Consider the following 5,352-nt stretch of genomic DNA (forward strand, 5'->3'; position numbering starts at 1 on the left):
TCCCACATGCTTGTGATCATTATAATGGAGATATTGCCCTTTTGCAAGTATTGTGGTACATATTGTCTCAAACCTTTTCCACATAGGCTAGATTCTTTCAAATGCACATTATTCCTTCATTTCTTATGTTATTTGCACCAACAACATACATGGAATTTCAACATAAAATTATCATATCAAGATTTCCCATCGACTTTAATAAAGGAAACTCAAAACAGATTTTAGTTTGTGAAAAAATAAAAACTTGGTTGTACTGTAATCTAGTTTATCTAATCATGATCAACTATGCACACTATTATAGTTCTGGTTCTCTAGTTTAATTTGACAGGTGTCACATACCTGTACTCCTTATAATGTCCATATTAAACACTTCTAAGTCTAAGAAGTTCCAACCAGGTGAAAATTGGGGGGTGGGGGGTTGTAAATCTGATATCTGAACTTTAGCATAATGGACAGCAATATAAAATGGTGAAGTGTAAAATGTATTGTGAAATTGTGAACTAAACCACTAATCCGAATTATGCATTAAAACAATATGCATTTAAACAAATCACATTTCCATTAATTTGCATTTTAAAATGGGACCAGCTGTTTGCTGTGCAATAAAACAGAGTATGTAATCATAAAGAGTCTAATGAAAGATCACAGTAACAGTAACAATTTCAATATTGCACTAAATGGAATATATTGAAGGAAAAAAACACACAGCCACATAAAAACTAAATAATTGTGCATGCTGTACATCTCAGTCACTCCACTTGCACAGCGCAATTTTTATATCATACTTTAGGGGCCCTTGTAAAGTTAGGGGAGGGGAGGGAAAAAGTTAAATACAAAGGAATGAGATTACCAGCAAGAAAGAAATCATGATAAAACAATGTAACCTATATAAACTGTAGGCCAGCAGGGATAAGAGGGAGGACACTGCACAGACAGGAGCCAGTCTTATGTTTGTTGGGGCATTATTTGGGACAAAATGAAAATGAAAATGCAATAATCCCATTTGTATTTTCATTTTCACATACTAGTAAGCACATTCACAGATAATATTGAAATGTAAATGCAAAAGGCAATTGCAATTCCGTTTTCAAAAACGTCCCCACTTTATGGTTGACTTTATTCAGATGATAATGTATTTGTGAAAATAGCTCTTACGCCCTTTTCGGGAAAGAATGGAAATGCAAATGTCAAACGCAGTTGTAAATGCATGGTCAAAGACTGCTATTACAAATGCACGATCAACCCCACTTCAAGATGGACTTTTTTCAATTGATAATTCAATTGTGAAATGAAAGACACAGTGCCGCTCTTTGCAAATGCATGTCATACCTCATTTTCTGGACAAAATGTAAATGCAATGTCAAACACTATTGCAAATATATAATCATGGTCTACCGACCTTTAACCTTCAACCTCTGAACCTCTGAACATGCCCACAAGACTCACTTGGAGCTGCTATTGGCCAGCATCTCTGTTCGCTGTTCTCTGCTCTGTGTTATCTGTGCATGAGGGAAGTGCTCAATTTCAAGCATAATTATCGATGCAGACCCGGAAATCAGACGGCTCACGGAATTACGATTACAGTCCTGTGTGCGAATGTTCAGAGGTTCAATGAAAGATGATGCACTGATTTGTAATTGATTTTGTGATCGAAAAATATTTCATATTTATTTAATTGAAATACCAAGATGTTAATATATATCAAAAGCTATAAATCTCAGCACTCCTGCTCCCTACTATAGCAATAATTACAAAATGGAATTATGTCAATAACAATTTAAATCATTCACCTTTCTCACACACTCTCTCTCTCATCCACAGGGCCCCATCATAATTCAGTGTTCCAGTCATGGGCTCTCTCTGCCCTCTTCTCCTGCTGCCCTGGGCTCTGCTCTCACTGTACCAGCCTGATGTTGTTCTGGGCTGCCGCACTGGGACCCGGCAACAATGCCAGAGTGCCAGCTTTGTTCCCGGCTACAACCTGGTGGGTGAAGGGTTCAACATAGTGAGCATGAAGCGGAAGGGCGCCTACGTAATCAACATTGAGACCTGGGAGATGGCCAACGGGAGATGCAGGCTGTGCAAAAACACTCAGCTGGGAGGCGCATGGCAGAAAGTGCCCCTCTCAGTTCTGGATTGGCGCCCTCAGATCAACTGTCGCCGCAGCCTCACTAGCAAGCTGTACCAGTCCAGTGAGTCAGTGCTGAAGGACAGCACTGATAGCGCCAGTGCCAGTTGGAAAGTGGGTCTGGGTCTGGTGGGGGTGGGTGGCTTGTATGTGGGAGGTACTCACTCTAAATCAGCCAGGTTTGCCATGGAAAAGTCAAAATCTGACAAGTACAGCTTCGCCAGCCAGGATGTCAACTGCAAGCATTACAGGTGAGAAAGAAGAGTGGAACATACAGGAAACACTGACTGACTGTCTGACTGGATACTACAGTACCTTAAGACTAGAGATAGAGAGAGAGGGAGAGGGACAGGAAGAGGGAGAGAGATGAGGGGTTACAAGAATAGAATATAGTCTGTTAAAAATGACCTGAGAGAAGGCAAGAGAGAAAACAGAATGAATTTGGTAAGCACTAGACCAATTGTTCCCAAAGCTGTGGGGCCAATATATAGGGGGGTGCGGGTAGAGAGCTGAAGGGGTAGAAAGTCAAGGAGCCAATTTGAGTGAGTAGTAGATGGAGTAAGAATAGGTTTAGCATTAGGGGTTTGAAAAATGTAAATGGTAATATAAATATGAACGTGTGAGATGAGGGACACGAGCTGCACCAGCCAAAAAGTTTGGGAACCACCGCACTAGATGGAGAGAAAGAGAAAAGTCTGATAGTCAAGGAGGGTAATAACATGTTCCACTTTGCATACATCTCTCTATCTCTCCCTCTCACCGACTACAGTTTCCGCCTGAAAGACCAACCTCCCCTGAACTCTGAGTTCCTCAAGACACTGAACTCTCTGCCCAGGACATACAACAGCCAAACAGCCACTAAGTTCCAACACTTCATAGAAACTTACGGCACCCATTACATCCACAAGGTGAGGCTGGGGGGCCGAGTGCAGAGCATCACAGCCATGCGCACATGTGAGGCGGCCATGAAGGGGGTGACTGTTCATGACATCAAGAACTGTCTGAGCGTTGAGGCCACGGCCACCATCAAGGGCGTGACCGCCAACGCCATGTCAGAGTTCTGCCGAAAGACCAGCAAGAAGCTGGAACGGGGCAAGACCTTCCACAGCACCTTTTCAGATCGCAAGACGGAGGTGATTGGGGGTCTCTCAAGTGTCCATGACCTCCTGTTCTCACCTGAAGGGCCTGCCGCATACAAGAAGTAGATGGATTCCCTGAAGACCCACCCAGATATTGTCTCCTACTCCCTGAAGCCTCTGCACTTGCTGGTTAGGGAAAACAACATCGCGCAGGCAAATCTGCAGAGAGCTGTGCGTGAGTACATCTTGAAGAATGCCCTCTCCCGCTCCTGCTCCAACCAGTGCAAAGTCGGGAGTCTCAGCGATTCGACCAACCCCTGTCTGTGCAAGTGCCACGGGCAAACTGGCCTTGATGCAGACTGCTGCCCCATCAAACCAGGCCTGGCCAAGCTGGTGGTGACTGTGGAGAGAGCAACAGGGCTGTGGGGTGACTATTTCTCCAAGACCGATGCCTACGTGAAGGTTTTCTACCGCAAGCAAAGGGAAGAGACCCCTGTTATCTGGAACAATGACTTTCCTTATTGGGGCCGGGAGATCAAATTTGACACAGTGGAACTCTCCATGTCCCAGCCAGTCAAGTTCGAGGTGTGGGATCGGGACAACAAGTGGGATGATGACCTCCTGGGGAAGTGCCAGTTTGACCCGATAAAGGGGAAGATAAATAAGAAGTGTGGCCTCAAACATGGCTCCCTCTATCAGTGTGGAGTGCGCGCCCAGTCTGGGGGGTAACCACTGTGAAAGCTACATCCCTTCACTTATGTCTAAGGACCAGGCTGTCCGCTACGTGGGCCGCAACCTGATGCCCATCCCTGAGCTCTTCTTGAGTTCCCTGCAGAACCAGGGGCAGCTCCGTCCAGCCAACTACACCTTCGGCCATTAGGGCCTCAGTCTGGAAGGGGAAGCACGCGCGCCATCGCCACAAAATCACCCTGAGGAAAGATCCTCAGGTCAGCTGCAGCAAGATTGGCCATCAGCATTGAGAGAATTGAGCATTGAGAGGAAACAGCTTTAGAGACCCCACCCCCAACCGCCATCCTGATCTCCCCTCTCCTGCTGGCAGAACAGGCCGGCCCCCCAGCTCTGACAGCAGCAACACCATTCAGCTGGACACTGTCCGTCCTCTGTGGCCCCTGTCTCTGTGTGTCATTCCAGTCATCCCTTTACTGTTTCCTGTGCATCTCTCTCCCTATCTTCCCTCTGTATAATTGTCTCCTATCCAACTCACTCAGGGATTCTTTGTGTAGTTTCTTGTATTCAGAAACTGTGTCCCTGCAAATACCTTCATAAACTACTGATTCCAATATGAGGGGGTAAATGATAAATGATTCCTTCAGCAGAGTGGCTTGCTTTAAGCTCTCAATATTTGGCAGAATCTCCCACAGTGCTACAGCAGGACGTCTGTGTTGTGAATGGCTTGACTACAATAAAGAAGCATTTTCAAAAGGCAGTCTCATCTCGTTTCCATTTCTCTCACAGACTGACAACACTTGAGCAGTGGGTCTATTAGTGTTAAAACTGCACTACAGCCACAAGGGGGAAGCAACATCTTGTGCAAGAATACAAGTTGGGAGTCTCGAGTATGAGTATTACAGGGCAAAGATAGAGAGGGTGAACATCTGAGCAAATACTTCCAGCAAGATAATTTATACAATTTTATATCTGCCATATATACAACAGGTAGAAACATGTCTGTCTGTGGTCACAACATAAGAACATAAGAAAGTTTACAAACGAGAAGAGGTCCTTCGACCCATCATGCTGGTTTGGTGTCCATTAATATCTAAGTGATCCAGTCTATTTTTAAATGTTCCCAAATTTTCAGCTTCTACCACATCGCTGGGGAGTTTGTTCAGATTGTGACGCCTCTCTGTGTGAAGAAGTGTCTCCTGTTTTCCATCTTGAATGCCTTGAACATGCCTTCAACATTACAGACCTGCACCCTGTGTAGAACCTCTCAGTGTAGGTCAAAGTTGTGTGTGTGTGTCTGTGTGTGTGTCAGAAAGAGCACTGAGCTGACACCAGTCTTGGCCTCCAGCGCTGTTAGACTGATGTCACATAATAGGGGTCTGCAGCCAAAAACAGAGGCAGACAAAATACAAAAAACAACAGTAGATTCTTGGACTTTGTCAGAAAAAGGTAAAATCA

General features: G+C 44.7%; 1 pseudogene; it reads left to right on the plus strand.

The window, feature by feature from the left end:
• Nucleotides 1-1,825: 1,825 nt before the first annotated feature.
• On the plus strand, nt 1,826-4,617 carry LOC136767778 (perforin-1-like; annotated as a pseudogene).
• The last annotated feature ends 735 nt before the right edge of the window (nt 4,618-5,352 follow it).

The sequence above is a fragment of the Amia ocellicauda genome, chromosome 14 (assembly GCF_036373705.1).
Source record: "Amia ocellicauda isolate fAmiCal2 chromosome 14, fAmiCal2.hap1, whole genome shotgun sequence".
Taxonomy (NCBI): Eukaryota; Metazoa; Chordata; class Actinopteri; order Amiiformes; family Amiidae; genus Amia; species Amia ocellicauda.